At 42.3% G+C, this 10,208-nt stretch overlaps 1 protein-coding gene across 1 annotated transcript in view; it reads left to right on the forward strand.

Annotated features, from left to right (window-relative positions):
• Positions 1-2,578: 2,578 nt before the first annotated feature.
• The window catches only part of lzts2a (leucine zipper, putative tumor suppressor 2a), a 56,565-nt gene continuing 48,935 nt past the window's right edge, over positions 2,579-10,208 (forward strand). The window contains exon 1 of the mRNA XM_013275576.3: positions 2,579-2,894. The gene's annotated coding sequence lies outside the window, so the exon portion shown is untranslated. The remainder of the gene's footprint in view (positions 2,895-10,208) is intronic.

A 10,208-nucleotide genomic window follows, 5' to 3' on the forward strand; every position in this document is an offset into this window, starting at 1 on the left:
ATTTTTGGGGTGGTGAGTGGTCTAAGAACATACATTTTTAAAGGTGAAAAGAGTGGAGCAATGATGCAGATGAATTAAATTGATTAAAATAATAAAAGAATATTAACTCCGTGCTAAGGAGTTTTCTTGCTTTTTTCGAGGTTATTAACATTAACTTGCTTATTACAGTGCAACATATGGTTTTAGGGTCTGAGTATTGGTGGAAGTTTCAGGTTTGCAGGTCTTTGGTTTTTGCTGTACAAACACTATTAGCGGCCCTTTAATATAATCCGGCCCTGCAGATGGATGGATGCAGATGCATACACCTTAATGAGTTATTTAATCACACTGAGTAAAAAAAAAAACAACTCAGGGAAGGAGCAAAAAAACAAAAAACAAAACAAAAAGAAAAATCACAGACAACCTTATATAACCAAATATTTTAATGCATTTTATAAGTTCATAAGTGAATCAGCTGTAAATGAGGGTTTAAGAGAGCCAGGGTCACACTTCAGGGTTGTTACATTAATGATTATAAGAGGCTCCTTACTTTCTTGATAACTGTGTGTGGGGAAAATGGGTTACGCTTGCTTTCTTTAACCTTTAATGCTGTGGACCAGATGTCCCTACTAAAGTAAACTGAGCCTGCTACCACCAATATCACATAACATTAAACCCTGACAGCTGCTCCTTTTGACTGGCACTGATTTCTGCATCTTACGATCTGGTGGAAACCAACCCATATGTCCACATCTAAGAAATTAGGACATACAGGCTTTCCTGCAGCTCCGGTTTCATGGATGAATTAAGCAGGTGGAAGTCTATTGTGATGAGAAGAGGAGACGCTATATTGTGTTCCCAGGACATAAGAGGGGACAGAAGTAAGTAAGTAGGAGGCTCAGTCCCAAAGGGTTCAAAGCAGCAGCTCAGCTGCAGACAAGCTGACTCACAGGTAGTATTTCAAGTGTTGATGACTTTTTATACCTAATATTCTTTTATTGCATATATTGCCCATCACATGCTGTAAATGTTAGTTTTTATGTGTTCAGACTGTAAAGCAATATCTGCATGGCCACATACTAAGAGGGTGGATCCAGCTGAGAAGATGGGAAAAGTTTCCAAAATAAAGCACATATTGCATATTTATCTAGGTATGTCTTAGAGAAAACTCATCAAACAGCTTTAAACACGCTTTAAATCACAGGAGAATAGTTACATTGCTTGCAAATTACTGTAGAGTATAACCTCAGTTATACTTCGTAATCTGTTTCAATGTTAAAGCCATTCTTTAAGTTTATTTGTTGACTTTTTTGTTACTGTCTTACAGTAAGGTTTCAGGTTTCAACCTCTTGGCCCTCTTGGCAGGGGCCTTTGTGTGTAGAGTTGTATGGTCTCCCTGTGTCTGAGTGGTTTTCCGACCACAGTCCAAAGACATGCACATTAGGTTAACTGGTTTTTCTAAATTGGACCTATGCGTGGAGGTGGAAATGTGCAGTTGTCTGTTTCTCTCTGTTAGCCTTGTCCGGGATGTACCCTGCCTCCACACAGCTCCACACAAACCCACTGTGAGCCTAAGTTAAGAAGATACTGATGTATGTTTTTTTTCTCATCAGACCAAGCAATGTTTTTCCCAATCTTCTGTTGTCAAATCTTGATGTGCCAATGCTAACTGTAGCTTCAGTTTCCTATCTTAGCTGGCAGAAGTGGCACCAGATGTTGTCTTCTGCTGCAGTAGCCCATCTGCTTCAGTGTACATGTTTTGGGTTGAAAGATGCTCTTCTGTATACCTTGGTTGTAATCACTTCGAAACAGTCTGGTCATTCTCTGACCTCTGATATCAGCAAAGTATTTTCTTCCAGAGAACTGTCACTCATTGAATATTTTCTATATTCAATTATCTATAAACTCTGGAGACAGATGCATGAGAAAATCCCAGAAAACCATCAGTTTCTGAAATACCCACACACTTCCCTTAAATCACCTTCTTCCCCATTCTGATGCTTGGTTTGAACTTGTCTTCATGGCATCTGCATACCTACATGCACTGGTGTCATGTGATTGGCTGATTAGACCACTGACAGCTTAAGCAGTGCAGCTAACAGAGATTAGGGAATCTAAAATAACAATTAACTGTCCAATAAAGACAAAATGTACACAGTCTTTTAGTCTTTGCAGAATTTTACATGCACATTTGCATGTTGGAAAAACTGCTAATAAAACATTCTGTCTCAAATCAGTGGCATAATAAGACACAATCATAAAACTCTATTAAGGAATAGTAGCATGTCTTTTAAAGTGATTTATATAATTTCGAACAATATTCAAGTTAGCAAAACAACAAGCTCAGCAGTTACTTTCAAACAGTTACTAAACTAAAAATGTGCAGTTTTCTGAATTGTGGATTTTCTTCCGTTGAGCTTGAAAAAACTAGTTTCCACATGGATAGTGTTTTAAAGTTTTAATTGAGGTTTTTATATCAGTATATCAATCGCACTGGCGCAAATGGCACGAGCGTGAAGGAATGGCTTCATCGGATGTCGCGGCCCCCCCTCGCACAGCCCCTGCCTTCCCCGTCCCTGTCCTGAACCTTTACTGTTGTGGATCTTTTCTCGAGCCCCCGCTGAAGCAGAGAGTGAGCCCGCCTCGCAGAGCGCTAGATCGGGCTGTGCCGGTGACAGTACCAAACACCTTCAACCTGAGCAGCAGCCGTGGATCAGCAGCAGATCAGAACCGCTGTGGACTGCGCGGCTTTGGGAGAAGAAGCGGACTGTAACTACGAGGAACGGACAGCAGAGTCGATTTTTATTGGCGTGTTGGTGCTCTGTGAAAAAGTTGCATCTGCTCGGGACGCACAAGATATCCACTGCTGAAGGAAATACCCCCGCACGGGTTGGTTGTAAATAACATCTTTAAAGGTGAGCAGATCACGCAGTGTGCAACAGTGATTGAGTGGGTGTTGTGTTTTTGTCCTGTATTTTAACAGAAGGGTTAAGTACTTATTGACTTTTATCAAGCGTCCTCAAACTGCTTTATAAACGCATGCAAAAATAGAAATAGAAGTAGTTGTTGAAGTTCAGTTATAATTTTATGGTAAAATACGAATTTTGCTTAAACCTGCGTGGATATTTATGTAAAAGTGTGCTTTGATTGTGCTGAGTTGCGTGGTTAGAGTATGTATGGCTTGCGGTCTAGCTGCATGACCAATTGCTTTATTGATAGTTTGATCTGAGTACTTGTGCAGTTAATCCACTTGAATGCAGTGATTTGCTTTACACGAGTTTCCTCAGTTTTTCTTCCTCAGGAGCTGGTGTGTGTGTGTTTACGTGTGTGTGTGTGTGTGTGTGTGTGTGTGTGTGAGAGAGAGAGAGAGAGAGAGAGAGAGAGAGAGAGAGAAACAAGAGAACAAGCTATACTGTTATCTTCATCCAGCTGTGTCAGTGAATAGGGGGGCTGCCCCTTGGAAATGGCACACATACACACTTATTCCTGCAAACCGCGTTTCCTGTTATGGCCGTTTTCCGTCTGAAAATGCGCAGCCAGTTTTGTTTGTACTATAAAGACAGAAGTGGATGGGAGAGGATGAAGCGAAAATGATGAAAAGAAAAAGGTCAGACAAAGAGAGAGGGAGAGCTCTCATGGCCATTTGTTTTATGCTCTCAAGGCCTGCTTTAATTTATGGATTGGATTTGAGTTGTATTGGAAATACCCAGGGTCTGATTGGACCATAAATAATCCCCACAGGAGTAGATATAAATGCTGAAGGAGCAGCGTGCCTGAGATTCTCTCCATCTCTTTCTCATCTGCGGTGAACCCTCGCAGATGATTGATGCGTTGGGTGTCCTGTTGTCACAGCTGTACGACTTTAGCTGAATGCAAACACGAGGACAACCACGCATGAATGAATGCATGCACGCTGCAAATGTGAATTTGTGAATGCTTGGCACGCACATACTCCATCCTCCTGCACAGACTAGTAGCATCACAGCACCATGATGTGCTCAAGCATCATGCTCCCTCTCTGGGAGAACCTATATCATACTGCTCTGTCACCACAACACAACACAGCTAAAGAGAAGGGGGAGAGGGGGATTCGGTAGCAGTGGGAGGTAATAACCAACCTGTCAGGCCATTAGGATTGAAGTAGCCAAAGAGGTGGATGGAGGACAGGTAGGGGAGGATGCCTGTGATCATTTAAATCACATGTCCCCTTCACAGCAAGTAAAACCCAGAGGGGGTGAAATGTCAGGCAGCTAAGTGAGAACATTACCAAGGTCATGGTTGCTCTTACAGCATCTCGTCCTCAAACTGTTTTCCTTGTCTCCTTTCCTCCTGTTTTCCCTTTTTAACAAGGTTATGAAAATCCTTCTGCCTCTGCGGTCGAATAACGCGACCTCCCATCTTTTTTATTACATTAACAATTAAGTGTGAAAAAACTAGATCACAGCTGGAGGCGCAATCACAGCTGATGCACATCTGCCAGCACTTGAGGACGATGAAACATTAAAGATGCAACCCACTGTTCAAAATGTCACTCGGGCTTCAGCAGCTTAATTTGCCCATTAGATAATCTCAGCCGAAAGTGACACTTACATGAACGTGCTCACACACACATACACACGGGCAAGTCTGTGCACACAGACGCACACTTACATAACATGTAAAGGAGAATCCCTCGTGAAGCAGCAAACATCGTTATCCCACAACATTAAAACCACTCGCAGGTGAAGCGAAGTGTTTGGCTCCTGGCATTCATGTGGACATTAATCACTACCAATCTAAACGTGGTTGTTGACTCAGAATCCCTCACAAACACCTTGTTCAACAACAGTGAGCCCAAGAAACAGCCCCAGCCTTTTAAACTGTGAAAAAGCCAGAACATAACTGAGCCACAAGATGCCACACCACAACCCTGAATGTAGAACATTGTACTGAATTTCCCGGAGGAACCCACCTGAGAAATTAATAATGTTTCATCTGATCTAATCTAATCTAACCCACAGGCCCTACCAAACCTGAAGGTGCCAGAGGGCCCCTGATCAGTCAGAAATACTAATGGATGCCTATTAAGTATTAGGTTGGTGGTTTTATTGTTAAGGTGTATAAATACAGCTCAATCTGATCCAGAAAACTACCACTCTGCAGTGATGATGATGGTGATGTCATTAAAAGGTGTGCAAACAGCGTGTCAGCAATGTCATCTGTTTGGATGTAATGCAGACTGCAAAAGCCTCGTGCAGCTCAAACTATCTCACGCTGCTCTTATTTAACAAACACTGCAAGTACAATTGATAGAAAACAGGAAGTGTCTTTCTTTCTAACTTTCTAACATGTAAACTCCTCTGTGTGGAAGCACCACAGGAGCCTTGAATTCCTCAGAGAGAGTCAAACGCACTCAGAGGAGCTCAACGGATACCTTTTCTCCATCTGATATTTTGTCTTTTCCTGTGCCTCCATTTCATGTCTTCAATTGCATGTCAGAGAGAAGCACTGTTTGATTTTTATGTAGTACTTCAGTGTCTAATATGCTTCTTTTTTTTGAGCGTGTTGGTTCCAAGATTCAGTTTCCCCTCAGCTGTGATTTTTCTAGCAGTGCGTCACTAAGATTTCCGTCACAGTTTCTTGCTGTCAGCCTATTAGAACAGGACATGAGCAGGAGCACAGCAGGGGAGAGACAAGCTGTCAGTCAGACACACACACACGCACACACACACACGCGCACACACACACACACACACGTGCGCACAAAGACTGCCCTTGTATGTGAGACTGTAATTAGTAGCTGCCTGGGTTTGCAGTGACCTTTCTTTTCCTTTTAAAAAAGGCCCATTCAGGACCATAAATGTTGCAGCACCGCTAATGACTTTACTTTACAGTATCTTCATGGAGTTTTCATTTTTAAAGTCACTTGAGGTGTTATACTGTTGATCAGGTTAGTTATTTAGACAGACTCATTATGGATCTACATATGAATCGCTCAGCGTAGGCCAGCAGACTCCTGAAGTAATTTTAAATGAAGCATTTATACTTCATTAGTTTTAAAAAGGCTTTCCCGAGCTTGCAGTCCTGTGATTGCACCATTCTTTTAGAAAAGAGCGCTGGATGAGATCATTCCTCCTCTATTTGCTATTGATTATTTCCTGTGATCGATCATCAGATAACTTTCAGAGTTTAGCATTTAAAAATAATGCATGTACTAGTAATGTCCATACTGTTAAAGGCTGATTGTAGACACTTCTAAGCTTCCTGCAGACGTATCATTGCTTTACACATTTCAGACTCTAAGAAAGAAATGAAGTCACATTAATTTTAAGTTTGACATTCAGTATTTAAATTGCAGAATAAAATCAAGATCACAAATCATCATTTGAGGTTAGTTCTGGATCACATAATGATGACTAGATTTTTCTGCTACTACTGAAGTGAAGTTGTTGTAAGAAGCTTGACTACAGCAAATCTATATCATTTCCTTGTTAAATATTAAAAGACATCAGGAGGGCTTTTCACGGTTAAGTTTAATTTTATTTCATGAAATCTTGAGTTACTGATGGCTTTAGTAAAAAAAAAAGGATTCTTGCAGTAGCAGTGCACTGTGAAATGTTGTAATGGGCAAGCAAAATTCTTATCAACAAGTGGCACTGGATCAGAAATCATGTGGTGGCTGTTTCCTGTAAACACTGTTGTGAGAATGCGCTCGTCATTTTTTTCTGAATCCTTTCTGTTGCATACTTTCAAAGCTTTTTTTGAACCCATTAGAAAAATGAAAGCTGGGGCCTTTTGACTTTCTGACCCTGTAATGCTGACAAGAAATCCAGGTGGTATTTTGGGTTTATGAAGCTCTTTACTAAATGGATCAAATCTTTGAATCTCGCACTGCTGCATCTAGTCAGAGGAAAGCAAAAGAAGGAAGGAAATGAGTACACATGAGGTGCAGTTGGTCTGCAAAATAAAGTCAGATTCGATTCTTCTGACTGCGACACTCGAAATAACCCACATTTATCAAGTCATGTGTACGTGCAGCAGGCTTATCCATCAAGCTGCAGGAGATCAGGTCAGATCTGCAGAGAGAGGCAAGGGTAGGTGGGGGTAAATGGTACTCCAGAGGTTTAGTATTATACTTCTTTTTGTTAAAGAATGTGAATCAAGTGTCTCTAAACCTTCCTTCCTCCTTGCACACTTTTGAGACACATCCTTACGTATTCAGCGAAAAGTTATCGTCCACCAGGCAGTTTCACATATAAAGTGCCTTAATTGTGTGAATAACACCATGAGCCATAGGCTGGATCAGCAATGAGGTGTTGTTATTCATTTTTTAAGCTAGAAAATACTTATTTTACTGCAAAAATAATTAAAATCTAAAAGAAATCAAAATAGGCAGCAGAAACCCAAGATTTAATGAAATTACTGTGATATAAATTTACAGGTAAATCTGGGATGTCAGCGAAAGGTGAACCGCAGGAGTTCTGTATTTGAAGCTGTACGAGCTTACTGAGACAGATGTGGCCATACAGACTAAGGTGGACCACTGCTGTTCTCTTATTGTCAAACAGCCCATAGCCTCAGCTTGCCATTATCTCCTTTGAGTTTATTTTTTTTTTACAAAAGAAAAGCATCTATGAGATGGCCCATGAACATGCATGCAGCAGGTCAATTATCATGCTCTTACAGAACCTTTCCAGCGCCAAAGGATACTCAAAATGTGTTTTTTTTTTTTCCCTTTTTTTCTTTGCGTAAGTAGATTGCAGTTCAATTAAATTGCCATTGCAATCTGATAACTGCGATGGCAGGCGGAGATGGGCTCTGAAAGCCCTCGCAGTCTGTAAGAAGAGCCGGAATCAATGCAGGGTGGAGTAAGTCAGGGTATAATGGACATTAGTGAGCAGAGCTCTGGCACAGATCACATTAGAACCAGCAGTGCTGAAGTCTGCCAAGTGCTCCAAACATCCATTAGTAGACCAATCAAACTGTGTTTGCTCAACACTTATGTATTTGTTCACAGCACCCGAAAGATCCCGTAGAGAAGCTTCTCAGAGTCACTGAAATAAAAGTCTGGAGCAACAAAAATCGGTTATTACGTGCTCAACCTTTGCAGTGCACAAATCCGTTCGCCGTCCCGTTAGGAAAGTGTCGTCATTGCACATGGAAATGGTTTTCATCTATCTGGGAACAGCAAGGCCTTTCTCCAGCTCTTTCTCTCTTTTTCTGAAGAGAAGGTAAAGTGGCATCATATGTCACTAAGCATCACTTCACTGCTGTCGGGAGGGTGATGTATGAGGACCGAAATGGCCAGTGCTGAAACAGCAGACCACACACACGCACGGAGACACACACACAAACGCAAGATTGATGGATGACACAAGTATTAGGCCCAGTATTGAGGCTCGTTGCCTGGTGGCAGATGAAATATTTTAAGAGGTGGGGAGGTGACGACCTGCAGCTGCAACAATTAGTTCTTAATGGTAGCAGTCTTTGTTTTTATGAGAAAACTCATTCAGGAGACTTTTTTTTCCTTCTAGCTAGGAAAGAAATTGCCTGTTGGTTGCACAGTTCCTAACTTGACTAACAGAGGCCTGCTTCCATTTAAGCGTGAAAGTCATTGATTAAGCTGTTGGTTGATTTGCCTTTATTGGAAACCTGATTTGTGCCAGCGAGGGAAACAAAGCATGAGTTATTGATCCAGTATAAAAGCTCATCAGCGCCTGCCGGTGTCGAGTTTTAGATAGGAAAACACTGCATATTTGTTCTTAGCCCTGCCAAACCTCATTCGAATTGAATCAGCGTGTTTTACAGCTTACAACTTACAGTGCGACACCCCTGAGCTAATAACATAAGCAAAGATCTCCTGACACCCAGTTGTTTGGACATGTGTTGGATTTATAGATTAGATTTCCTCCACCCTCTTGGCCTGCCTTCTTCCCCAGTGTGTGCTCGACGGAGTGAAGCCAGCCCGGAGGATGCATCTGCCAGATGACCTCTCTGCAGAATGCGTACCATGCAGCTCCCCACCCTCCTCCCCCTTTCCTGCATCAGCTGACTGCTTGGGTAAACTGTGGTTGGCTTGTCTGTGGAAGCGGAGAGGGGAAGGAGGCTGGGGGCTGGGAATTATTAACCATGAGAAAAGTGTTTACATCTTGACTCTAGAGTATCGCTGCATACTGTATCTCTCTGGTGTAACCTTGGGATCAATCCCTCCTTTTTAATTGGCGACAGATGTCTCCTCTCTCATCATCTGTGCCTCAATCGCTTTCGTTCTCATACACACATGTAAGGCCCCGATGTTCCCAGAATTCTTGGGATCCCATCCCAAATCTTGGCAACATAACTCCCACCGCCCTCCTGTCCGAGCCAACACTTCATCCCTCAGTTTATGAAGCTGTCCTGTCACAAGTGGATTGCCAGGACTCAGCTGGCCTGGAAGCTGTCCTGCGCTTATGAAACATTTGGCATATTTTTAAACTTACTTGCAGTTTATGGAGTGATGTTGTTACTTGGTTTCTGCTTATTTTCAGTGAGGCTTGGGCTCAGACTGACAGAGCTGAATCCTGGAGGTGCTGTCTGCCTCTTTGTCATGGTGTCTTTGTCTGCTTGGCATTATCCTGCAGAGGATTGTGTCCATCTGGTAAATGAGATTTCTTGGAAATGAAAGGCACGGAAAGGATAAAACGAAGAAAGACAGGGCTTGTCTTGTGGCTGATCGGTGGAAAAGTAAAACCAAGTCCCTCAGCATGTGTCCATGAGTGTGTGCCCGGCTAAAATTTAGAGGAACTGTATTAAACAATGAGTTCAGTCTTTCTCTGCTTATTTCACATGCACACGTCCTCAAGCGTCCCCCAGCTTCACTCTGTGATTTGACCTTCAAAAGATGTATTGTCCAAATAAACCTTTGATATTCATATTATTATTATTATTATTATTAACAGGCTGGATCAGCGTGAAGCTCGCTGCGTTTGAGGCCTTGGTGCCCCCACCTCCTCCTCCTCCTCCTCCCAGAGCCCAGACTGATGGCAGACAGAAGTAGGTCAAAGTTCAGTGGAGCGTCCTGTCTGGGCAGGAGAGCTGGAGGGGGAGTTAACACTAGAATTACTGAGCCTTTTTTTCCTGGTGCAAGTCCCTACTACTAGATTTACTAGCCCTGTGCAAATTTGCGTAAATTCCCCTAAACCTAACATCTCCTAGCACCCCGCTGAGATTTTCACAGGTCTTCAGCTCCATTGTTCTCCTGCTTTTTTTGT

This window comes from Oreochromis niloticus, linkage group LG13 (assembly GCF_001858045.2).
Source record: "Oreochromis niloticus isolate F11D_XX linkage group LG13, O_niloticus_UMD_NMBU, whole genome shotgun sequence".
Taxonomy (NCBI): domain Eukaryota; kingdom Metazoa; phylum Chordata; class Actinopteri; order Cichliformes; family Cichlidae; genus Oreochromis; species Oreochromis niloticus.